Raw genomic sequence first — 27,807 nt, 5'->3', positions numbered from 1 at the left:
GAGTTCAGCTTTCTCCTGGGTGCCAGTAACTGGCTCTTCTGAGTTGTTGAGCAATGGCCCCACACTCCCATTTGTTTTCCTCCTGTTCTATATGTACCTAAAGAAGCACTTTTTGCTGTCCTTGATTAACCGTTGCTAATCTAAATTTGGTAGCTACTTTAGCCTTTCTTATCTGTTCCCTGCAAATGTGGGCCATCATGGAATAGTCCTCCTTGGGGCCCACCCCAAGTTTCCATTGTTTATAAGGCTCTTTCTTCATTCTTAAGAGGACCGTAATTTCCCTGTTTAGCCAAGAGGGCTTCCCAGACCTTCTGTTACCTTCTGTCCACATAGGAATGGACTTCCTTTGTGTTTCAAGGATCGTGTCCTTAAGGAACAACCATTCTTTGTGCACACCTTTTGCCCTCAGCCCCTGGGCCTGCAGCACTTGCCCTACTAGTGACCTAAGCTTGTTGAAATTTGCATTTTTGAAGTTCAAGACTTCAATCCTGCTATCCAATTTGTCTGCCTCATGTCAGACAGTGGACATGATGGTTTCATCCAGACTTCCCTCTCTATTTAAGTCAGTCACCAGGTTGTCTCCTTTGGCCAGAATCAAGTATAGCAGAGAGTCACCTCTGGTTGGCCCATGCACCTCCTGAGTCAGGAAGAGCTCCTTGACATAGGTCAGGAAGGATCGTGACCATTCCAACTTGACCGAGTGTTCCTCCCAGGAGATGTCAGGATAATTAAAAATCACCATGACAACCATGTCACATTCACATGCAGCCTCAGTCAATTCTTGGGTGAACTCCAAATTGAGTTCCTCCCCCTGGTTTGGTGGTCTGTAGTATACACCTACAGTTAGGCAACTTGGGTGACATAGTCATGGATCAGGTGGCATTTGGCATGGTGGGCCATCTGGGCCAGCACAGTATCCAAAAAGAGCATAGAATGCTGGTTGTCACTAGTGGGGCAGGAGCTGGAGCAGCCACAGCATAGGAAGATACAGGCATGGAGGAGAGAGCTGCTACATGCTGTCCCTCTGATGGGCATACTACTAGCTGCCCTACTGGCAGACCAGGGCAGGAGTCTAGGACCTGCCCCATCCCTGCACCTCTTTCCAAGCCCCATGCCTCAATCACCCAATCAGGGCTGGAAGCTGCCTCTGACTGGGAGAATTCCCAGCCCCCATTCCATGATCACAGGGCAGGTGCAGAAGCTGGTGGGGAACACTCTAGGAAGCTTGTTTGCCACTCAGCTTCACAAGCAGGGAGCTAGGTGGGAAACAGTTTGGGGAGCTTGTTCCCCACTCAGCTCCATGAACGCAGAGCTGGGAAGCTTTTTCCTTGCTCAGCTTCATGCACATGGAGCTGAGTAGGGAACAGGCTTCCCAGTCCGCATCAGCAGGGAGCTCCCAGCATCAGGTCTATGACCATGGAGCCAACTCTGAGAGATCCTTATCTTCCAGGCCAAACTCCATGGTTGATAAGAATCTCCAAGCACCATGACCTGGGGCAAGTGCTGGAGATAAGGATCTCTCAGCACCAGCCCCACACTATGAAGCCAGTGCTGGGAGATAAGGATCTCCCAACCCCAACTCCCATTACAGGGTGGCTTGGAGTTCCCTGCTGCCAGGGCAGGGGGACATGGGCTCCCTCACCAGAGCCTGAGTGGGGACTATCTCAGCTTCTACATAGTAACTACTTATGAGTAAATTTGCTACTTGCCTTTACAGGTAGCAAATTTACTTGCAATTATCAAGGTTTACTGTGCAGTAAGCATGTGCACATGTAGATGCATATGCTCATTGTGCTGTAAACAACACTTTGCAGTAAAGCATCTCATGTAGACATACCCACTGTGACTACTTAACTCCCATTACTATTAATGGGAATACCAAGAATACATGACACAAGAAGTCAGATACCTTTCAATAAGCCAAGCTATTACAAAAAAATTAATGTTAAATCAAAGGCAGGTTTAAATAGTAAATTATATAAGATGTTCCAAGAACTGCATTCCACAGCACTGGACCTTAAGATCAAGGTTCACTGACAGTTCAATTGTGTAATCCTTGACATTAGAGCACTGTAGATTTGAAAATCTCAGTTCATGAAGCTCCCACCTCAGGATCTAAAAACAGATTCTCTCCTAAGTGTTATGGAAGGGAACGCCTAACTAGTTTATCACAGTTAAAAGTTTGCTCTGAACCCATACCCAAGAAGAACATTTATGCTTCTGTGGGACACAAATTTTGCTGTAGTCAGTAGATGTTGACCTTGCTCAATAATCAAATGGAAATCAATTGCACCATTCACCAATGCAGGTTTTTAAAAAATTCCAAGAATAAAAACCAAGGAGCTCATAATGTGGAATACAGTATTATTTGTGGAGGTGCAGACTAACTCCTGTAATTGCACACAGCATGAAGTTCAAAATCTTTGTTGAGACTGGCAAGATCAGAAAAAAGTCTGTAAGTGTATGCACTGGTACATTTTGATTTTGGGACTTGGAAAAATTCACTCTTTGGATCCAACATAAGCCTGTTGACCAGATCATAGATTAATCCATTCCAAACACAGATGCACTGTCAAGGTGTCGCCAATTTAATTACTTTTTGATCAATCATCTGCACCTGCTTCTTAGTTCATATTTCATGCCATGATCAGATTAAACACTGCATTAGTCTTCATGTTAGAAACTACAAATTTTGACAAAATAGACTTTAATCAAATGCAGAGATGAATTCATCCCAACTGTAATTTATCCCATCTTTTCAGTAGAAAGATTTCATTTGGCCCATACAGCAAGGTTCTACCTTTTGTGTTTCAGTCATCAGGTTGGTGACTGCACAGTAAACCTCACTAATTGCAAGTAAATTTGCTACCTGAAAATGCAAGTACCAAATTTACTTTTAATTAGTAATGGCACAATAGCATTTGATGCCTAACCAGGAGCAAATTTTCTTCTGGTCAGCTGGCCACTTTCCAAGTCCCCTGTTCCAATCAGGGAGCTAGGGCTGGGAGCTTCCTACTGCTGTTGCAGGGAGACATTGTCCCTGACCCGGCAGCAGACAGCCCCTGAGGGCAGGGAGCAATATCCCAACAGCTGTCTCCTGGCCTGGTGCTCCCTGCCAGCCCCTGGGTTATCATCACCCAGGGGGAGCCTGGAACTCACCCTGGTGATGACAGGGGCCCACTGCAGAGCCCCAGGAAATGAGAGCAGTTTGCTGCCATTAGCAGCAGATCTGCTCCTGCTTCCCTACATGTGTAGGTGCTTGCCTAGGACTGCTCCCATATATAATGCACATGTAGAAACACCTACTGAGTCCCTGAACCAGAAGTCCTTTTTGAAGCTGAGCCACTCCCTAGCATCTAGTAGTCATTGGATAAAATGGATGGAGAGCAGTGCATAAACTTCTGCCCCACTTGAAGTAAGGATCCAGGTTAGAATCCAGGGCTTGATTGTTACAATTCAGTTACTTATGTGCAAAAGTAAAGTGCAAATCCAGAAAATGTGTAAAGTGCAATCCAGAAAATCAAGATGGAAATTGAACACAGAGTCATATTGGTAAGATTTCGGCATTTTTATTCAGCATGCTTGAGAAGTATCTTCAATATGCTTCACCCTGCTGATAATAATTCCCATGACAGTATCACCATCTTGTCTGCTTATAAGAAGTTTATCTCAGTGCTGCCCTCTAGCTGGGTCAAGACTGAAGAGTAAACGGGAAACAGTTGGGTAAAACTCAATCCAGATTCAACAGAGTTAGAACTCAGAAACCTATACAGAATGGATAATTCAGTCAAAAGTTTCAGTCCCTTTACTCTTGTTGTGAGCTCTCCATGAGCAGGTGGATTTTATTAAGCTATTTTTGTAACATTCTACACAATATAAAATATTGATCAAACAATAACTTTCAGATCAACAGAAGTAACAATGATTACAGCTGCTGGATAGAAGCCAATGTCAGATTTACCCAAAGAAAAAAATGAATGCACTCTTTTTTTAATAATTTCCTGTTACCAGCCTGTAAACTTCATTACTGCCCACCAATTCCTAACCCCCTACATTAGTAAAATATATTTAACTCAAGCCTAGAACTAATAAAGTCACACTCTTTTCCTCTACTAGAAGAATGCTATTATGTTGGCTTTATACACTTACTATATCTCTCTTATTAACACACAAAAGCATGAATAAATGTATGATGCTGTGAGTTTATGTGAGGTCAACAAGAAGATTAACCCCTATATTTATTGGATGTTATCAAGTTTTAGTCTCTTTGAAGTCAACAGATTTCATATAGTTAAAAACTTACTTCTCTCTAAATTTGAGATGTGATGTGTAGTTTCTTTAAAAGCTTTACTGTATCATTCTAAGCAAAATATATAATAAATTATGTATTTCTCAAGCTCTTTGGCATGGTATTAGTATATTCATTAGGGAAATGTCAAATGGAACATAATACAAATTAAATTCATGCATTCCTAATGAGAAAATATGAAAGGAAATTATTGCATTTCTATTGATTCTGTAAATCATCTTATTGAATACTGTGTCAAGGATATAATTTTAAATAAAATTTGCCAGGTGGTTAAAAAGTTGTATAAGAAAGATATACTTTTGTCCTGAATTCAAAAGATGAGCCACAGATTAATCTACAATAGCTGCTCTGACTAACCCTTACTACAGCATATATTTCATAGATTTTCATAGATATTAGGGCTGGAAAGGACCTTGGAAGATCATCAAGTCCAGCCCCCTGCTGAGGGGCAGGAATTCAGCTAGGGTAAAAGGATATATTAGGGCTCTCTGCTTTTAAAATCTGTTTAGATGGTTTCACAAATCCATAATGATATTCCATGACTAGGATAATCCCATAGGTGTAATTTCAGATCAAATAATTGCTTGTATTGTGTTTTTTTCTCAAGTGTGGTAATTATCAATATCTTTCTGAAGCATTTCCCCATAAAAAGGATGATCACAACAGTTACCTTCCCTTCTTCTGTTATTACCATTTACAAAGATATATCCCTTCATTCAAACCTCAGTCAGGCTTTTCTGATTTATCAAATAATTACAAGTACTATTTTGCAAACGGCATCTGCCCACCTCCTTTGTAAATAGTATGCAGAAAACTTGCCTCCTCAGAAATAGCTTCATGTATCTGCTGCTATCTGGAAAAAATGGCTTAGTGACAGAGGTGCACCTTCATGTGAGACACTAATGATTCATCTATTTATGCATGCAATATGACAGCTTATTTACTTAAAGATGGTTTAGAGGGCAAAAATATCAGTAGAAAAATGTGCCAATTTCAGCTGTAATGTATAATGTAGCATAAAGTAGAGCCTGTAACAGGGTGACAGGTTCTATGACTCCGTAAAGGAATGAAGGGCATCTTAATCTCTGCTACTAAAACTTTACCTTAAGTTTCCAGGCAGTAAAGGAATCCATCAGGCTGGCAGGTGCATCGAAAATGAAGGAGGTAGAAATGACTCTTGGGATCACAGAAACAGCTATGCTTGAAGAGAAACATTAGGCCTAGGTTGATGCTCTTATTCTTTTGAGACACCAGTACATTTAAGCCTCAGCTAAAAGAGTAAATTCAGAGACTAGCAAGGAGACTGGGTGAATTACTTGTTCTACTGAGGTGAATGGCAAGACTCCCACTGACTTTATTTGGGGAGAGTCCAGCTTCTAGGTTTGATCTACACTAGTAGTGTCACTAAGGGGAGGCAACCAGGGCACCAGCCCCTGTCTTCAACTTGGAGGGAGGGCAGACTGCAAAAATAGAGAGCTGCCTCTTGTGCCACCACCACCCACTGCACAGAACTGCCCAGTTACACCTATGTTCTACACTACAAACTTTTGCCAGCATAATTTTGTTGGGGGTGCAGAGGAGGAGAAGAAGGATCTTTTATGCTCCTGTTCAACATAGCTCTGCCAGCAAAGTTCCTTGTCTGGACACAACTGTGCCAACATTTGGCAGAAAAAAAATATTTTATTCAAGGAGTTGATGTAATGAGGCTAGCAGAAAAAAAACTCTTCAGCTGCTATATGACATATCTCTGCAGGGGGAGTTCTGCCAGTATAGCTCTTCTGGCAAAACTGTGGCAATAGCAGCTCTGTAATACAAACACACCTGCTATTTACTTTTGTTCAATCAAACTCACCAGTAAAGATTACTGACGTGCCTGTGAATCTAACTTGGCATAATTTATAAACTGAAGCCATAAACTGGTGGGAACCTGGCCCCACCAAAACAGGATCTCTGACAACTCAACATGTGCCAGCTTGATTCAACATGGAAGACTGGACATGATGGAGATCAGAAGTGCCTTTCTATTGCTATGTCGCAGCTGACCCTGAGGAAGGGCAGTTTGTTTCTGACAACTCATCTAACATCTCTCCCAGATACAGAATTTTTCCAGTAAAAGATATTAGTGAACAAGTCCAGAGGATGAGGGGAAGTACCTTTGAATGGTCTAGAATTGGTTCAGTCCCTGGTCAAAGCTTTAGTAACCTTAATGACTCACCTAAATTGCATCCAGGCTGCTAGGATACAGCTTCCCCATCTATGAAGCTCTCACCCCGAATACTCACTGCCTCCTCTGCTCTGCTTCTATTCAGCTGGCAAACTCATGATTGTTCCCTGCTTCAAGCACTTGCTCAAGTAAAGCACAAGTGAAGCACTACTTTTCTGCCATTCTTTTACCTCCAGTTTACCACAGGGTTGCCAATGGTCCATAAATGTATGGACAGTCCATAAAGAAATGGCTAAGAAATACTTGTCCACAAAAATATTAGGTGACCATAAAATTTATGGAAGCTTGGCAGCCCTTCTCACCACACTCAGACCTTTGGATGTTACCAGAAATACTTTGGGTATTGTATATGTAGGAAGTGGGGGTTTCTTCTCACTTATTTGCAGAGGGAGGAAGAGAGGAAGGGGGCAAGTGAGGGCAGGCCTGCCTGACAGTGAGTACGTCCTGAGCACAGGGGACAGGGCTTGGAGTGTCCCTGTCCTCTGCTTTACTTTTCCCCTCCCTCCTGTCTACCCTGCGGTTTGTAGCAGCAATGGGGAGGGGAGGATCAGGCCCTTTTCTATGGCAATAGGTCAGGGAAGCTACTCATAGTCCATTCACAGCAGCAGGCTTCTCTCTTCCCATCTTCTGCAAAGGAAGGAGCAATCTATAGACCCTTTGCACTTCAGCCCTCCTCTTGGGGGAGTATGCAGCAATTTGGCAGAGGTCAGATACTGACAACAGGAGAATGGGACAGATACACTCCTACCTTTCCTGCTATCTGCACTGAGAAGGGAAGTTTATTTGGAAAGATAAGCCGGAGCCTGAAGCAGTTTCTAGAAGTAACAGGCAGGCACATGGGCAACTGGTGCCGCCTTAGTTGGGGGGGCACATGCCCCACCCGCAGCCAATCCCACCAACTGGGGAGGGTCCCCCTACAGCTGATCACAAGACAGCTGATCACTATGGCCAATCGCTCTGGCTGATTGCTGCAGCCACTTCCAGAAGTGGCTGCGGCTGCTTCTGGGAGGGCCATGGTGCTCCACTCCTTGGCCGGCGCTTGCAAGGGGGCACCGGCAGTCCTGCCTGACCCCCCGGTACACTGCCTAAGGGACAACTGCAGCCAGTCAGGGGGTGCACCAGCCCTCCTATACACCCCCTACACATCACCACTGGGCAGGCAGGCAGTTACAAGCTGAGGAATTTGGATCAGTTGTCTCTTTGTGGGTTCAACAGTGGATGTTCCTAATCCTACTGCACTGTGCCCAGGAAGGCATTAGCTCTCAAGGTCAAACTCTGTACATTTACTGAGTAAAAGGATGCCATTGGAATTGGCCTTGCCCACTTCTTCCTTCCCAATGGTATCCCTCCACACATTAAAGTCCCAGTCAAATCTTGCATTGAAGTCTCCAAGGAGGATGATCTTATCCTCTTTTGGGATGGTAGTCAGAATGTCATCACAATGCTAGTGTCCTCTCTAATGCTAACACCATCAGTGTGGAAGCATTGATTAGTCAACATCAGTTGCAGTGAACAGGGCATTGTGTGCACATGTCTGATGTATGTATGCCAAAGCGACTGCTATGCTCCCAATTCAGCCAAAGACAAAGGACATGCGGGGGCCAAAGGAAACACCTCAAGGACACCCTCAATGCAAACATTAAGAAGTACGGCACTGACACCACAAATTGAGAAAAACTAGCCTGGGACTGGCCTACATGGTAACACCTTGTGAGAGAAGGCACATCTTACTTGGAGGAAAACCATCTCACCAGAAAACAATAGAAAAGGAAGGAAAGGAAACAAGACCAAGATATCTGTGGTCCAAACCTCCCACCTGTGGCATTTGCCAGAGAGTCTGAATCTCTAGGATCACCCTTCTTAGCCATCAATGGACTCATTTAAAACCCTTTACTTGACCCATGGGAGTGATCATCCTCAACTGTGAGAAATTGTCCATGATAACAATTAGCTCTCACTGCTGGAGGAAGGATTGAGCTTTACAAAGATGTAGCAGGAATGCAGGTGTGACAGAAAATGCTGTGAATCATTGGATTCAATGATATTGGAAATTTTTAAATAGTCCCTAGCTTCTGAGGGCAGAGGAAAGGGGATTAAAGAGCTCTTGTGCCTATGAACTACACAAATGAAGTGTGGGTTTTTGTACTTTACAGTCCCTTTACTTCATGTGAAAAATATGTCAGGAAAAAGTTCGGTTTTCCATAGAAAGTTTTCAGTTTGTCAGTTAAAAAAATAGTTGGTAAACCTCATTTACTAATACGTATGGACCAAAAGGCAATGCTTCATCAGGCCTAGAAGCTACAGTTGACACCATAATATTCATTACTTCTAAAAAGGGTCCTGAAGACATTTAACATGGTTCATCTTACACATCATTTATGTGTTTTGCTGAGACAATCATTCTTATATTTACTGTTCCCTTCATCCCACGATATTAGTTCTTTATGTTGATGATAAAGTAATTTTCCCATCCCCAGACATTCATGCTAATATAAATAAATATAGGTATACATGGGACTTAAAAATACCCAAAAACATTTAATCACCTGCTTGTCATTTCTATAAAGTGGGAAGAATTCGTCACTGGAACTCAACATCATTTTTTCAACAAGTTTGATCCTAAGAGATAGATCAACTGCACCATTTGGTGATCCCATTTCTTATTGTAAAGATCTCACGTATTCCATAAATTAGAGTTTTGTGTTTTATGGCTTAACCAGTGCAACATGCTTCTATTTGATTTGCTAACCACTCCATTTTTCCCATTTACACTCTAATTAATGGTGTGTAAAGGTAAAATAGATGGCCAGTGAAAATCCAGAATGGATGTTAAAACAGCACAGTAAGTTGGCACATTACACAGAACATACTGGGCCATAAAAATCTGTCCACTCTTTTCCATCACAAATTTCATAGAAGGAACACAAGCTAATATATCATGAATCTGTTCACTTGACAAATCTTTTTTCATGATAAAAAGCATATTTAAAATGGGAAAGGTATTGCACAGATCAGTCCTATGGCAGAGAAATATCTTTAAACTTGGGGCTTTCTGCAAATACAGTGTGAAATATAATTTAAACTATAGACAACTTCCCAGTTAGGATTATAAAATATACATAGAGAAAAGAAACATGATTATGCAACCACAGAACCACATTATCATGTCACATTTAGCTATAAAGAACATTTCTGTCAGATGTTTTATTATGAAAATCCCCCTCAATTGAGTTTCTGGCAAAAGAGCTGAATTCTGCAAGTGAACACAATATTGGGATGTAATACATCACATAATATAATGGAAGTTGTTGAATGTATTAAGGGTGGAACTATCATTTTCCAAATTCATATTTGGATTCTAGCATTAAAATAGAACATTCAGCCAAATCTAGTTCTGACCTTCTCTCTGGGTTTTTAAGAAAGATTGTTCCCTCTAAGTCCTTAAAAGCAGGTCAAGAAGTACTGCCAAACAAGTACTTTTATTTATTATACATCACTGGTTCCTATGTAGTTATTAATATGCCATGTCTTAAAGTCTTTACTAAGTGTTCATGATGCCTTTCCTCAAAGGAAACTCCTAGGCCATGTCCAGACAAGCACGGCAGCAACACGCACTGCACATTCAGGCATTTCCCATGCTGCTACCTTGCAGCGAGGGGTGGGGGGAGGGATCCCGGGGTCAAAACCCCACATGGAAGAAAGGCAGGGCAGCACATGTGGAGGAAGTACATGTCACCTGAAACCAGAGACTGGCTGGCCAAAGCCACACTACAGCTGCCAGCCAGAAGCACCAAGGCTACAGGTTCCCAAGGCCCCCAGGACCTCAGATAAGGCTGCTGGGGCCAACACAGTTGCTGGCCCCAGCCTCCACTACCCTACTCAGGGTAACCTGCCATGCACCAGAGCGCGTGTGGCACAGGCATTCCCCAGGGACAACTAGCAGGTGTGCCACTGCTAGTTTCCCCCAGGGAACCAAATGTCCATGCTCATCTGAACGCGGCCCTGTTGACTTTAATTTGCTCCACAGGTGTTTTAAAATTAAATTTGCCTTAAGAACAGTAATGGAGGACAATATTTCCCAGAATCTGAAACTGTTTAAAGAATCCCCATGCTTTTAATAACCATCCCAGGGTTCATGAACCCAAAACTATAGCATGGGTTCTCTAGTTCTTAACATTTATAGCATGAAATGATGTATGGCTAAAGCTGCTGATCAGATAGAAGTTTTGTGTCCTTATTGTGTGTGATGCTAGAGGCAAACTGGAAAGGTATTTTTAAAATAAAAATGTTAATAAACCATTTTCTATTCCAGATCAGTAAGAGGAGAATTCACCCCCTCAGAAAGACTGAATAATTCGGCTTTGTGTAAGAATAAGTGGTTAATTTTGGATAAAATTATCTGTCCAGATTGCTACCCTTTGCAGTCATCACTCGGGTTAGCTAGTAATGTCCTTTTGATGTCTGTGATATGACTTGAACCAATGACTCAGTAAATGACTATAGAGCAATCATAGGATGCTCTCTGCAGCATGTATGGCACCCTGAAGCTCTTCATGTGTAGCTACTCCATTCTACCAACAAATACTAGTGTGAAATGTAAAGGGCAAATGTTTAATCTCAAAGCTTGGAGATTATCCATTCACAGTGATGCATGAAAGAACTGATGTAAAATTAACCCAGAACAAAAACAATGAGCAGATATATGTGGGTAGCTGCTTGCACTATATGTTATTGCAGTGCCCGATTGACATGCTGAGGAACATATAATAGGTTTGATAGCTACAGATGTTCCCAGGATAATTCTACACCAGATGCAAGTTGCAGTAATGTGCAGTTGTATTTTGTGTGCCCACTATTTTACACTTCTGTGATGGGTGATTATACCAGCATAACCTTTTTTTTTTTTTTTTTTTTTTACAGTCAAGCCCTCAGATATTTAAGGTTAACTGCTTTTTCACTTACCTCTTAAGATCCATGTTTAGTGATCCCTATCTCCTGTTAAAGCTAACAGTACCAGGGCTTAGTATAAAGCATTATGTACACACCTTCCACTTTTTAAAGAGATATATTATCAACTGTTGCATGGAAATACAGAATCCTGAACATAAAGCCTAGACAAATAAATGAGTGCCTTTTTTTGAAATATTCAGTTTTACAATATAAATCTAATTCTTGAGCTGACACAGAGTATATTCTGTTATTCATTTAGAACCCTGAGAATTTTAAAATGTATTTCCAAAGCATTTCTGAAAGGATTTGGGGAATCCATGTTCAGATTATATATTCCAGTTTCATTTTATGAACTGCCTATATCCTTATGTCTTATGATAATTTTTTACTATGTTCTGTCTGACATTTCTTGTGCTAATTAGACAGTAGAGAGGCCCCAAAATGTCTATCCATGAACATGAATTAGCTGATTTTAAAGACTATCTGCATCTGCAGATATCCCACCTGGGGAAGAGTAGCTTCATCCTAGATTAAGCCTGTGTTCTGCAGCCTTGCTGTATGATGCTGTGACTGAAGGCATTGAATTCTCCCAAATGCAAAACAGAGATTTGTGGTCGGTGCTGAGTCTTAAAAACTAAAGACTCAGTACTTAGAAGAACAAGGGAAGCTTTGACAAGAAGGGAACAGAAAGCACTTGGCCAGAAAGTCATGTGCAAGAAGCATGGAACCCGGTTATTTTAACTGCATGCTCCTAAACTTGACCTAGCTCCCAAACTGGAAGCAGTAGAGTTGGGTTCACACAGCGCAATACCAAGGTAATTAGTTCTCATCACTGCATCTTGAAGCAGCATTAAATTAGGCCAAGCTCATCACTCTGCAAATATGACTATTCTGCTTCTAGTTTGGGAGTTAATGCATCCATAGCATAGCCTTGTGCCATGAAGATGTATCCTAAAAATTCAAATAAATCTTAAATGAGGTTAAAATGATAAGACAAGGAAACATGTTCTGCTTTTTTTATATTTATTGTCTGGTTCTTGTGCTGTCTATAGTAAAATAGTGATTGCTTGTGGACCACTTTCCAAAGAGTATGCCTGCCTACTTCTACCCTGAGACCCCAATCAACTTGGCGATCACTTTGCTGGGGTTGTTTGACCCCAGTACTCTTTCCTGCCATGGTAGGGGGTTGGACTTGATGATCTGCTCAGGTCCCTTCCAACCCTACTAACTATAAAACTATGAAACCCCCAAAGAGATGGGCTGTAATCCCAATGTACCTATAACGTGGAAGTCAATGGGTTTGCTAAACTGGGGGGAAGAGGGATCAATCACCACCGGTTCTCAGGCATCGGACAAGTGAGGTATGTGGTCCAAATCCTTTAAAGGTGTAACAGACAGAGAGCCTGTGCCCAGGGTTTGTGCCAGGAAACAGCACTGATGCTCAATCACACTCAGGAATAGGAAAGTGTGCTGTCTTAGAGACCAACTTCCAGGCACTCATTACTATTTGGTACAGGTTTGGTTACGGTCCCCCTGTTTGAACGCTCACCAGACTATTGTGGTGGGTCCCAGCCTACCTAGCCAATGGTGTTTTAATATTCCAGAATCTCCTCAGGGTTTTGGCATTCCCCCTTAGGATCTCTAGACACACTCCCAAAGTGCAGAGTCTTTCTCTTGCATCCCTACTGAGAACTGAGACCCGCTTCTCAGCTCCTGGCTTCTGGGCCTGAAGCCAATTCCTCAGGCTCCCTTTAATGTAAGCCACCCTCTTTCAAAAAATTTAAGCACTTACCAGTTCTGGAGACAGTTTAATTCTTCAGGTACACATGTCTAGATGGCATAGATTCTGCATAGGATTTCACCCCTGCTCTTTACTTTGCAGTATGAGAAATATGCATAAATAAAAATACAAATAAAAACCTCTCTCAATTTCTTACCACTCTGGTGCATCCTTTGGTTTAATAGACAGGGACCTCTAACCATCCCCTGGGTAGTCCTCTGAAGCATTAATCTTTTCAGTTCAACTGATTTTCTCTGACCTCAGTTGATCCCATAGTGAAACCAACCAGCCCTAATATGAAAACATGCTCATTTCTTCCCTTTTTTCCCCATTCCCTTCAAAAACCCCAATATTTATCCTTTTTGGAGAATTTTTTCTCTCCAAAATCATTCTTTTTGGACTGAAGGAGTTTTTCCTAACTCCTTAGCTACCAACTCTTATGTCAAGTATCGTCATTAAGGCAAATTACTGTACATTGTCCCTATGCTCCTGGGTACTTAGTGAAAGCTTGCCAGGGACATTTTCATAGTAACAACTTCAGAATATCAGCCAGACTTCATAAACTATACATAGCTGGACTGCTGGGATAAGGTGCATCTCACTGCATGTTCTCTGGTATAAGCTCACACTTTGCTCTGGACTCATACCAAAGGCTGTTTACAGACAACCAACTTATAAATGGAGGGAGATGGGGAAGGTGGTATTAACTCAGTCATTTGTGCTGGTTGTAGAAACTGACTTCACCAACCCAAAGGGCTGTTTGTGTTAGGCAACTTCTAACATACAGCAAATCTCAAACTCTGTGATAACCTTGTTCCAGATTTTGAATTTTTCAGAACCGAACTGTAGGTTATTATAGTTTAATTCATGTACGTGCTTGATCTGATAAGGATAACTGGAGAGTATAGAAACAGACATTTTAAATGTATAGGGAGGCAGGCAGAAACCATCTGGAGAGAGAAAAAAGGAAAAGAAAACTTGAGAGTGACTGAAGGAAATCTAAGAACATCATAAAAATAGTACTTCCTAAATCATAAACATGAATTCTTATAGAAAAGGCACCATTAAAAGTATTCCTATAAAATACGACAGCTATAAAATTCCCTAAAAGACATTACCAGCAGTAACAAACCAATGAGCTACATACCCTATGATTCTTTAACAAATTCGTAACAACTGGCTGTGCTCTTTACAAACTTTAATTGCTCAAACAGTTCCAAACACTGTTAATACTCCAGGGCTATGCACAAATAGCCATGACACCAGTCTGTTACAGGTTCGGTAATTGCTGAGATCCTTGAAATGTGGCCTACAAATTGAAAACCCCAGGGTTTAATCAGGTAAGGCAAATCAAAGTGGAAAAAAGGTGATTTCATACAAATGATACTTGCAGGTCATAACAACCACCACCTCTGCAACTATAAATCTGTAGTGAAAATTAAATGTACCATGATGTTAGAAACTAAAACCTATTCCCTCCAAACAACTTTTCACATGAAGGGAAACTGTTATGTAGAAGGCATAAGTTTCAGGTTTCTTGGTTCTTACAGCCAAGACAACTATGTAGGCTCCAGACTTGGATGGACAGCTGTGTCTTGAAGGTAAGAATGTAAATAACTATAAAGAACATTTCTTCCTTTCATGAACGCATCACACAGTGCTAAGACCTGGAATTTCAGTATATCAATCATAGTATCACAGAGCAACTGCCCACAGCTACAGCAACTGGAAGGGCTTTCCAAGGCTTTTATGACATCCAAACTATGCTGATTAACCATCACAACTAAATAATGTTAGCCTGAAGTGAGATACACAAACAGAGGGTTTCACACACTGCAGGAAATATAATCCTAGTGGAAAGATGAGATTCTTTCAGAGAGGTGTATATAAATAATAATAGATACAATAAAAGATGCATCAGATTTTCGACTTTGTATATTGGTATAATTCTACTTAAGTCAGTGAAGCTGCATTCACTTAGCTAGTCTGGACCAGGATGACAGGTTCTGATTTTTATCACATCAGTATAAATCCAGACTCTCTCAACTGAATGACCCCCTGAGTTACTCTGGAGTTATACTGGTACAGAAGAGATCAGAGTCTAGCTCCTGGACTCCAACCACATAGCTTGAGGAAAACCAGCTAGACAACTCTGATTCTGTTTTTGAAATGTCTTTAATGCAAGCTTGGGCATTTTGCCCACAGCTGAACACTGATAAGAGGCTATGCTTTAACAGAAACTTGTCTTATAACTTAAGAGAGCTTTCCCTGAAGGATTACTCCTCAACCTGATTTGATTTTTTCCTGATATTATGGGCTTCATCAGAGAAATGAAATTGTGCTTTCTACCTTGACACTTAAGCCCGAAGTGACAGCTATGATCAGGGATAGGAGAAAGCTGCTTAGAAAGTACTCTCCACATTGCATTTCTAAACTCTGAGACTACAGTGTTCCTTTCTGGAGATAAACTAGTTTCACATTCATGAGAACAGAAGTATAAATTCACAGAATGATAAACTAGAATAAAAAGTGTAATGCCAGAATTATATTTTTCTTAATAAAGTAACATTCAATAAAATATGAGTTTTCTGAGCAAGTTCCATTTATGCTGCATTTTCTAGCCCAGACCATGCACTCATGTGAAGTACTGGTCATAATTTAGTCAAAAACAGATGTGAAATTATTTTGAGGATGTTACGCTGTTGGGGTATGACTGTGTGTGCTCTTGAAATTGCCCTCCCACCTAATCCAAACTGCCAAACACAGAGAGGAGGCAATAAAGCAGCTCCAAGGAAACGTCCCACTCCCAGTATCAAGCATGCAAGAGGCAGAAATCCTGAGAACAGTGGTGATGGGTGCCCTAAGGGCAGCTCTGCTGATTCACTTCTGGGTCTAGTGTGTGGGAGCAGAATAAGGTGAATGGGGACATGCTTCTTATGCACACTCCTGAGAGCATTATGGAAGATGCACTGACCTCACTTGTATAAACATCAGGAATAATTGATGACTTTACATAGATTTAAGTAAAATCAGATTGAGCGTCCCTGGGTCCAAATCTCCCTTTCTGGATAGACATAGCTATATATACACACACAGTCAAACCAGTGTTCTGACTGTGCTGGGGGTGACTTTTTAATAAACCAGTTAGAGGAAAGGTGGAAGGCAACTTGTGTGACAGTCGAATGGATGAATGATATAGTTCATGATCCTAAGAAAAGAAAGAGAGGAGAGTAGCAAAATATAAACACTGGACTTCAGAAAATCAGATTTAACAAACTAAGACTCGCAGGAAAGGCAATCCTAAAGGGGAAAGAGAGCTAGGTGCACCTTAAAAAAGAAATATTAAAGGCATAAAAAACACACTAACCTGTAATGATAGAAGGATAGGAAACACAGCAAGAGACCAGCTTGCTCAACAGTTATTGACATTTCAATGGCATGAAACTTAAAAAGGAATCTCACCAAAAGTAGGAACTTCGCTGTATTGCTTAGGTTTACTATAATAGTACAGTACAGTACAGGCATGTAGACAGAAAATGAGGAATGCCAAAGCAAGGGGTGTACCAAGCTTATTAAGTGTCCAGGCCGGGGGCAGTGGGGGCAAGAATATGTCAACCGCTCTATACAGATCAGAGCCCTCTATGGCCAGGCTGTGTGGAAGCTGAACCTTGTGCCCCATTCACTCCCCAAACCCCATATACATTAGGCCTATGCAAAGTGGCTAGTATTTGCTTCAGATTTGGATTTGGCTGATTCCAGGGACAGTGATTGAATTTGGTGATTTGAATCACTGTCCCAAATGGATTTGGCTGAATCCAATTAAGAGATTCGGCTGCTGCGAAATCAGCCAAATCTCTGAATCACACAGGCCCATCCCCCACCTGCTCTCCCACCCCCAGCAATGACTGACCCGCCCGCTCCAGCTCCTGGCACTTTGGGGGAAAAAAGCCTATACTCACCGAGTGCTGCCAGACAGGGGAGGCAATTCCCACTGCCCCATGCCATGTGGGGGGCTTTGTCACAAGCCCAACACGCTGCCCCACCCCACTCTCCCAGCCCCTCCCCACCATGGCTGTCCCGTCTGCCCAAGCTCCAGCCTTTTAAAAAAAACAACCCCCCCGATAAAAACAACCCCCCCCCCGATTCATGGGCTCCTGCCTCTGGAGGGTGAACCCTGCTGCCCCACACGGGGCTCTGCATGAGCCCCCAGAAACCCCAAGGCTGCTGCAGGAGCTGGTGAGTTAGGATTCTTTTTTCATTTTTTTCTTAAAGGGCCAGAGCTGGGGTGGGTTGGACAGCTATGGGGGGAGCTAGGAGAGCAACTAGGACCCAGGTGCTGTCATGGGTAAGTAGGGATAGTGGTGGTGATTGTGGGGGTATAAGGGGGCTATGCAGGTGAAGGGGACAGTTGGAGGGTTGTGTGGGTGGCAGGGGCTGGTCAGGGGATGTGGATCCCCCTCACCTCCGCAGCAACTGACACAGTGCTGCACAGGGCTGTGTGCCTTTCTGCAGCTCCACACCTCTTGGGCTGTAACCTGGTGTCTGGTGCCACTCACAGGGACCATGGGTCATGCTAAGCCAGGTCCTGCCTCCACAGAATTGGCCCAGCCCTACAGCGCATAGGGCCTGTGGAAGCAGGACCCAGCTCAGCATGATGTGCAGTCCCTGCAAACAGCACTGGCCCCCAGGTGACAGCCCAAGTGGCCCAGAGCTGCAGAAAGGTGCATGGCCCTGCATTGCACTGAACCAGGCCCACAACAAGCAGCACAGGCAGCACCGGCTCTAAGGTGGCTGGGGCCATGCCACACCATGGGGGAACACTGACAGCAGTGGGCTCTGAGCACCTGAGAGCCACTGTTGGTGTATGCATGAGCTGTGATCCCTGTGAGTGGGGGCTGTTCCCCTGTGGGAGGGAAGCTGTGGACCCTGAAGGGGGGGCTGTGGCCCTTTGGGGGAGGTAGTCCATGTGCTATGGTGGGGGACTGTGCCCTGTGGGGGCGCAGGAGACCCACCTCTCCTGAGCAGCCTCCCCAACAATCCCCCCACACCTACCCACACACCCCACACATCCCTCCACACCTCTTCCCACCTCCCTTCTGCCAACCCTACATCACACGCCCATTATGCCCAGCTGCCAGACAGGATGAGATCTGCTGGCAGGAGCTGTGGCTGCAGGGGCAGCTGTCCCCACATCCTAATTAAGAGCCCTAATTGTTCTATGATAAGGAAACCAAAAGCAAACATTAAAACATGGATATTTAGAATTTATTTTATTATAATGATAGAGACACTGTTAGGATTCCATTACTTTAAAATTGTAACTAAATCAATAAAACATTTCCCCACCGATCTCTCTCTTTCTCTCTCTCTATATATAGTGGTCTTTTGTTTTAATTGTGGAAGAACATGGATTTGGGGCTATTTTAAAGAGTGAATTTGCGATTTTTTTTATCAGAGACTTTGCAATTTTTCAATAGGGAACACCAGAATTCCTGCTAAGGCAGCAAGTGGCAGGACCCAGGCAAAGGCACATGCTCAGGGCTGGTACCCAACTGAAGATGGCTGACCTCCTAGCTACTTGGGGCCAGGAGGACATGTTTTGACAGTTCAAAGAAGGCCATCACACTCAGAACATTTTCCAGGTGATAGCTGCCCAAATGGCAGAACAGTGGCATGCATGGCAGTAGTGTCACACAGAGGCCAACTGTGTAGCCACAGCCTTCTGGCAGCAGGCTCAGAGGGGCAGATGCCTCTACTGTGGCCATAAAGTCCCCATCCAGGTCTGATAGGTGCACAGTGTTTGGGCCACATGCTCCCAGGCAGCAGCCCCCACTCCCAGACTGCTGTAGTGGGTAGAGGATGCAGGGAACTCTCGGTTAGGGCTCCAGCTAGCACAAGGGGCTAGTATACACAGATATCAGGCCCCAGAAGCTTGTGAGTGTAAGTAGCCCTGAGCTGCTTGCCAGGGCGGCTTTTTATACTGCTGGGGCCAGCACAGGTGCTAGCCCCAGGCTCTAGCTCCCCCTGGCTGTAGATTTGGGAAGAGCTAGGTGGGGTCCTTTTGTCCCAAGTGGCACAACTTGCCCCACACTGAAGTTCATGTCTGAGCACATGCACCAAGACAAAAATCTCAGGCACAAATTTGTGTCACTCCTATTTGAGCTACTGCAAGCACATGTGCCTGCATGTGTGGATGCACCCCTAGTGGCTGGTGACTGGCGTCCCACTCAGCCCACCCTATTACTCTACTGGCCAATGCACAAACTGAAATAGAGGTGCAAGGGACAGAAAGCAATCCATAAATATGTCAGAAGTAAATGGAAGAACAAGGAAAGTTTAGGAAATTATGATCAGCTCTTCAGAAGAGGGCATGGGAGGGCTAGAATATACAGCCTAATATCTAGTTGCCTATTTTGAAAACTCATACTCTGTTAAATGTTCCTTCAGTAACAAATCCCCTTGCATTTCCTCTCATTTTACTGAATGGGGATGGTAATGTAATAATGGATGATGAGGAAAAGTCTGAAGTGTTTAATGCCCTTTTTCCTTCAGACTTCACAAATAAAGGTCCATTATCAGAGGCAGCCACAGTTAGCACAGATAGGGAAGGAAATAAATCAGCCCAACATAGGGAAAGAACAAGTTAGAAATTACCCAGAGAAGCTGGGTGTTTTTAAAATCAGTAGGGCTGGGTGGTTTTAAATCAGATTAGATTTAGATCACAGAGTACTCAAGGAAGAAACTGCCAACTGGTTATTATCTTTGAGAACTCATGGAAGTCACATGAGGTCTCAGATGACTGGAAGAGGGAAAATATGCGTACATCTTTATAAAATGAATAAAAAGAATCCAAAGAAGTACAAACTGGTCAGCCTAACACCGATACCCTGAAAGATACTAGAGCATATCATCAAGAAATCTATTTATAACAGGGACGGGCAATTATTTCAGGTGGAGGACCACTTACACAATTACCTGCATGGGTAGCCCCACCCCATGATAGGTGCCCCACCTCCAGTCACCATCTTGGGACCAATGCTGCAGGGCCAGCACTGGTGGGGCCCAAAGCAGGGCACAGGCTGACAGGGGTCTGTGGACAAGGCTGAGATCCACCAGCAGGGAGAGGGGGGAGCTAACCTGGCTCCATAGAGCCCCTGCTGGCTGGGACCCTGTGCTCTTGCCACCCTGCTCTGGGGCCCACCGGCACTGGCCCTGGGACATCAGTGTGGGCCCCATGCTCCTGCTAGCTCCCTGCCCACTCACTCCCAGTGCCCCCCGACCTGTGATACAGACAGGGGACAGCACACACGCCTCACCCCCTGCTCGCTGGCAGGGAAGAAGCTGGTGATGAGCATGGGGAAAAGCAGCCCCTCACCCATCCTATGGCCAGTGCTCCTTGCTGAAGGTGCTCACAGCCCACACAGGGTTGTCTAGAGCAGGCACAGGCAGGCCCACGTGGGCTGCAAGTGGCTACAGCATGGGGCACTGGTGATGGGGTGGGCGAGGGGCCACTTTTCCCAGAGCTCAGCACCAGCTTGTAACCCATCTCTGCTGCTAGCCTGGACCCCGCGCTGGCTCCGAGCTTGCCTATCAGGGCTCTGCACAGCAGCAGCAGCTGCAGCTCCCCTGCTTACCATGGCAGGCAGTGTTGGCTGCTCATGCCCGCCCGGACCTCACGCACTGGGCAGCCCAGGGGTGGCAGTGGCAAACACTGCCTGGTGCAGCAAGTGGAGGTGGGGCACAGCTGCTGTTGCCATGTGCAGCCCTGAGGGGCAAGCCCGGAGCTGGCACGGGGCCCAGGCTGGCAGCAGGGCTGGGTTACAAGGTGGTGTTGAGCATGGGAGGGGGAAAAGCAGCCCCTCACCCACCCCGTGGCCGGTGTGCCACACTGCAGCTGCTCACAGCCCCTGTGGGGCTGCCTGTGCCTTCTCTGGACAGCCCCAGGCAGGATGTGAGCAGCTGCAGTGCAGGGCACTGGCCACAGGGAGGGCAAAAAGCCGTTTTTTCCTGCACCAGGGAGGAGCCCGGGGAAAAGCTTAGCACTGGGTGGGGAAAGCAGCCCTTCGCCTGCCTGTGCCCAGCACTCCCTGCTACAGCCACTCGCAGCCTGCGCAGGGCTGTCCAGAGCAGGCACAGGCAGCCCCATGTGGGCTGCGAGCAGCTGTAGTGCAGGGCAATGGCCATGGAGTGGGCAAGGGGATGCTTTTCCCCCTGTGTGCTCAGCTTTTCCCTGGGCCACTTTTCCCCAAGTTCCTTCCCTGCCCGGGATCCTTCCCTGCCCTCCCCTGCATTACCCGAGCTTCCCACACTGAGGCAGCCACATGCTCCCAAGCCAGAAGCCCTGGCTGGGGCTTCCAGCTGGGGGGTTGGGGGGCAGGGCTGGGCAGGCCCTGATGTTCTGGGAGCCCACTGGGCTTCCCCTGGGTCCTACTGCCCTTGGTTCCTGTCATTTTTTACAGGAACCAGGGGCAGATAAATAATTAATTTTCTTAATTTTTAGGGGCCCCATGGGTCGGATAGAATGGCATAGTGTCTGAGGCAGCAGCAGTCCAGTTCACGGGCCATATTTTGCCCACCCCGATAGACCTGTGCACCTATCAGACCTGGATGGGAAACTGCAAGGTGATAAGAATAGCCAACATGGATTTTCTAAGAGAAAGTCAGTCTTAACAAACCTGATTTCTTCTACAACAAGGTGTCAGGCTTTTTCAGGAGGAGAGCTGTAAATTCAATGCATCTTGAAACTAGCAAGGCTTTTGGGAGGGGACAGGTTCTTGGCAGAAGAGCTGTAAATTCAATGTCTTGAAGTTAGCAAGGCTTTTAATACAGTCTCTCTTGACAATTTCATGAATAATCTAAAGAAATACACTCTAGATGAAATTACTGTAACATGGATACTTCATTGTGCTCAAGGTATTCACTAATGGCTCAGTATCTAAGGAAGAAGGTAGCAAGTGGGATTTCTCCCACTTGAAATTTGTCCCACGCTGGTACTGTGTAATATTTTGTTACGGACTTGGGGGATGAAATTGAGTGCACGCTTACTAATTTTGTAGATGACACTAACTGGGTAGGATAGCAGGCACTTTGGAGGATTAGGATTCAAAATGATTGAAAATTAGAGAAAGGGTCTGACAAAAGAAGCACATGTCATTCAACAAAGTACTTAGGATGGAACAATAAAATGCACAAGTACAAACTGGGGAATGGCTGGCTAGGCTGCAGCACCACAGAAGAAAAATTAGTGGTTATAGTGGACCACAGACTAAATATGAATCAACAGACTCAAACTAGTAAAATAAGCAATTTTACCTCTGTTGTAATAAAGGACCAATAATGTTCTGGATTGTATTAATAGGAATGTTACCTGCAAGTAAGAGGTGAGACCTCATCTGGAGGAGGAACTGTGGCCAGTTTAGATACCACCTTTCAAGAAATATATTGAAAAATGGACATAATTCAGAGAAGAACAATTGAAATTATTAGAGGTGGAAAAAACAGAACATGCAAGAAAAGGTTAGAAGAGCATAAAATATTTAGTATAGGGAACAGAAGCCTGATAAGGGATTTATAGTCTTCAGATACAAAAAGGTATGTTATACAGAGAACGGTTATCAACTATTCTCTGTGCCCCCAGCGGCTGGAAAAGAAGTAATAGCCATAACTGTAACAAAGGAAATTTAGGTTGGATATTAGGAAGAATTTTCTAACTGTAAGCATTATTAAGCACAAGAACAGATTACTTAGAGAGGTTGTGGAATCTCCACCTTCAGAAGATTTTAGCAGCAGGTTAAACCAAAGCACATGGCTTGGATAGTTTAGACAGGGATGATTCTGCCTTGAGTAGGAGGTTAGACTAGATAACCTCCTAAGGTCCCTTCGAACCTTATTTTTTTCATGATTCTGACATGGTTCTGTTGTGCAACTAATTCCCATGTGCTGCCAAAAGCCAGGATAGTAGATAATCACTATTTCTAGGCCTGGGTTTCTTATACATACTCCAAGGGAAACCTCACAAAATGATATCCTGGGTCAATGAGATCACAGAAACTAGGCATCTGGACTATGAAACCAGTGGCAATATATATTTAACTCTAGTTTGATATATATATTTGCTGAAGTCTACTGTCCCTGAAAGCTCTGTTCTATTGCGCTTCACTGCATTTCAATCTTTAAACATGTATATCCTGGGCCCAGATCTTCTCTGTGTGTAAATGAAAATAGCTCCATGACAACTTACACCAGCCCTGGTTACTACCTCTTTTAAACAGTGGTAACAAATTTTTAATTTTTTTGTCATCATCCAAGTTTATGGATTCAGCAACACAGTAACGGTGAAAAACCAGTCGTTCTTACATCAGTAGTACCTAAACTTCCTAAACTTAGGGTTTATTGAACATAGCAGGCTAATCATATAGCCTAACACCATGACTACTTGAACACTTTCTAATTTACTTGTGCTTCCCTTTAAAGAACAGGTATATCTTCATATATTAATGAGAAAATAAGAAACTGGATTAGGGTAAAAATATATATCCAAATGAAAGCTTCATTGGCGAATTGCCCGGTTTATGGGCAAATTCTATTTTATATAGGAAATAATGGTCCATTTGGAGTGTTTTCCTAAATTTTAATCCTTGCTCCATAGAAAAACTGTAAAAAAAAAGTGCAATGGTAAAAAATACCTCCACATAATATGCATTATATGCTTTGCTTTAGTTAGAATTTACAGGAACATATTTGGCATACAAAGATCTGTGTTCAACCTACACAATTGGACTCATGGATCATACTGATAGAATCCAAAAATTTTCCTTAATTTTTCATCTCTTTTTGCATGAACTAAACAAATTTAGTGATGGGAAACTACAAAACAACATATCAAACCAGAGTGGATGGAAACTATATTTTTTAAAGATTCACTTCTTTGTAAATTTCTTCAGAAAGATTCACTGTACAAATTACTTTTTCACAAATTTTATAGACATTGGGGGCTGGAAGGAACCTCGTGACATTGAGTCCAGCTTCCCTGCCATAGGCAGGAAGTCTGCTGGGGTCAAATGATCCCAGCAAGATAAGCACCCAAATGCCTTTTGAATGAGTCCAGAGTAGGTTCTTGCACCACTTCTGGTGGGAGTCTGTTCCAAAGCCTGGACACTTGGACTGTAAAGAAGACTGGACTTCCTTATGTCCAGTCTAAATTGTCCTTCCAGAAGCCTGTGGCCATTAGAATTTGTTATCCCTTGGAGAGCCCTAGTAAACAACTGTTCTCCCAGATCCTGATGCACCCCCCCATATATACTTATAGGCTGCCACCAAGTTTCTCCCCTTCCCAACCCCCCCAAGCCTTCTCTTCTCCAGGCTGAAGAGTCCCTCAGCCTCTCCTTGTAGGCTTGCTCTCATGGCCTTTGATCATAAAGGTGGCTCTATTCGGACTCTCTCAAGCTTATCCATTTCCCTCCTGAAGTGGAGGGCCCAAAACTGGACACAGTACTCCAGCTGAAGCCTCACTAAGGCCGAATAAAGCAGCAGGATTACATCCCTGGTTTTGCTAGAGATGCATCAGTGCGTGCATGCCAAAGTTTGGTTGGCTTTGCCAGCTACAGCATCACATTGGTGGCTCATGTTAATCTTGTTGTCAATCAAGACCCTCAAGTCTCTTTTGGTTATGGTGCTAGCAAGTGTAGCGCTGCCAAGCCTGTAAGTATGATGCTGTTTTTTCCTCTCAAGATGGAGAACCCTACATTTCTCTCTGTTGAATGCCACCAGGTTTTGGTCCACCCACCTTACGAGCCTGTCCAGGTTGGCCTGTATCACCAGCCTGTCCTCCAGTGTGACTGCCTTGCCTCATAGTTTAGGGTCGTCCATGAACTTTGCCAGTCCTCATCTGATGCCTGAACTCAGATCATTAATGAAGATATTGAAGAGTACTTTTCTTATGCCTTTTCAGCTCTAGTATATGCATGTCTTCCAAAAGATCCTACATTTTTTTTAGTTTTACTTAATAGCTACATACATTTTAGAAACACCTCCCCACCGCCATTTTTGTGATGGACTGCTGAATTTTGTTATTAGAACATTTCAACTCCACAGACCAATTTTTGTTATCCTATTTCCCTTACTACCTTCTTTCTGGTCTAGCTTTGTAGTTACTTGCTTCATTTTGTTATGACTTTTTTTTAACATTTTCTGTGCCTTTTTTCTTTTTGCCACTTTTCCACCCCTCCTACTATTTTGCTTCCATATTCTTTGCAGCTACCCTTCCTCTGGTCCCTCATATATACATATATATATACACATATACACATACACACACACACACATATCCATTCCCTCTCCTCCTCTTATCCTTTTGACAAATTTTCCCTTTGCATTTCCTCTTCCCTTCATCAATGTCTTCCTTTAAGCAGAAATAAAAACTACTTCACCCATTTTACACTGCCTTTTTCCTGCAAACTCCATTAAGCTTTATGACTGTTATTAGAAACTTCCTGTCTTACCTTCCCAGAAAGATAGGTAGTGCAGGCATCTATTAAAAACATACCAAGGAAACACTCTTCACCTGTGGTCTCCAAAAGAAAACAGAGCCCGAGCAAAGGGGGTCTATAAGAAAGCACATTGTCTTTTGAATAAATTTACACATATCTATACCATTATAAATAGTCTTGCTACACTCACTCAGGCTGAAGGTTTTGCAAAAAGTAGCAATAAGAGAGGCCATGGACTCTTCCCATCCCTGTGCCTGCTACTTATAGTGTCTGAGGCAGCAGCAGTCCCTCGATACAAGGATGACAGTCTTCCAGTAAACAGGAGGTCATCAGTGAGTCTGTGGTTGACTGAGGAAGCTGATATAAAATCCATATGTTCCACTGCAAGCATGGTAAATAACTCCAGGATGTAAGTAGATCCCTGTGATGTCAGTTCACAGGTCTCTCTCAGCAATCCACTTCCACAATAAAGTGAGTTTGCTATAACTGATCAATGCTTTGTCATATATCATGGCACCATTGCGGATGATTCAGAACTTGAGTTCCCCGCTATTGAGGTTCATACTGCATTTCTTCAAACTGGCCTTGAAGGTGTCCTGGAATCTCTTCTTTTGCTCACCTCTAAAGCAGTGATTATCAGTTGAGACTATAGGACCTGTTTTGGGAGGATAGACATCCACAAGTCACCTGGCCCAGATGGAAGGCCCGCCGCACCAAGGCCCCTTCCCCACCAGAGCTTTGCAACAGGTACGCACCTCTTGCTGCTCCAGCAGAGCCTGCTGAGTTGCCAGCTTCTACAGGCAACACAGGCTCAACTGCAGCTACCACCCCTGCTCTCCCCAAGACAAAACGTAAGGTGTTGTTGTGGGAGACTCCAACTTGAGGGGGACTGAGGAGGCAATCTGCCACCTCGACCCCTTAGCCTGGGAAGTCTGCTGCTTCCCAGGGGCCCACATCTGGGACACTGTGGAGAAGATCCCAAAGCTCTCCAGTGCTCCTTATTCATGTGGGCACCAATGACATGGCTCCAAGCACTCCCAGCCCAGTCATGAGGCGCTATAGGGATTTGGGAGCAAGGCTAAAGGTCTGTGGGCACAGGTGGTGTTCTCGTCGATGCTCCCAGTCTTGGGGTATGGGCTGAGGAGGGAGAGGAGGATCCACGTAGTTAACCAAAGACTGGTGTCATCGGGAAGGCTTTGGCTTCCATGACCACAGCCCGCTCTTTGGCGAGAGAGGCAGCGCTGCTGGGAAGAGATGGTCTCCACCTCTGTCCATTGGGGAGGAGGCTCTTCTCAGCCAGACTGGCTGATCTGCTCCACTGGGCTTTAAACTAAGCCCATTGGAGGATGGGGGGGACCACTGGCCCCTGCTGGCCTGCTGAACAACCCTTGCAAAGCCAGCAGGCCAAGACACTTAAGGGAGCCCACCCTTGCCACAGCCCTGGTACAATCTGTGGGCAAGGCAAGAGCCCCTAAGGGGACACTTGCCTGTCTGTACACAAATGCCAGAAGCTTGGGGAACAAGCATGAGGAGCTCATCCTCCTGCTCAATGCAAATAATTATGATGTCATAGGGATAATGGAGACCTGGTGAGACTCCACCCATGTCTGGACCACGGGTATTGATGGCTATACCCGGTACAGGAGAGAGCATGTAGATAAAAGGGGCGGGGTGTAGCTCTCTGTGTTAAGGAAAGCTACACATCCCTGCAAGCTGATCTTGGCAACCAGGGTGGATGACTGGAGACCCACTGGGTTAAAATCCATGGGAAACACGGCACAGGGGACACAGGGGAGTAGTAGACTCCCACCCAAAGTCCTGACCTTGACCAGAAGTTCACCAGGGAAGTGGCTGAGGCCGCACACTCCAGGAACATGGTTGTCATGGGTGACTTCAATTCCCCACACATCTTGTGGGAGGATCACTCAGCAAAATCTGAGCGGTGACAAAGCTTCCTCCCATGCATGGATGACCTCTACCTGACTCAAGAAATCTATGGGCCAAGAAATCTATGGGCCAAGGAGAGGCAAAGTGCTGCTCGACCTGGTACTGGCTA

The sequence above is a fragment of the Crocodylus porosus genome, unplaced genomic scaffold, assembly GCF_001723895.1.
Source record: "Crocodylus porosus isolate Cpor-Errol unplaced genomic scaffold, CroPor_comp1, whole genome shotgun sequence".
NCBI classification, from domain to species: domain Eukaryota; kingdom Metazoa; phylum Chordata; order Crocodylia; family Crocodylidae; genus Crocodylus; species Crocodylus porosus.
This window is presented reverse-complemented; position numbering follows the sequence as displayed.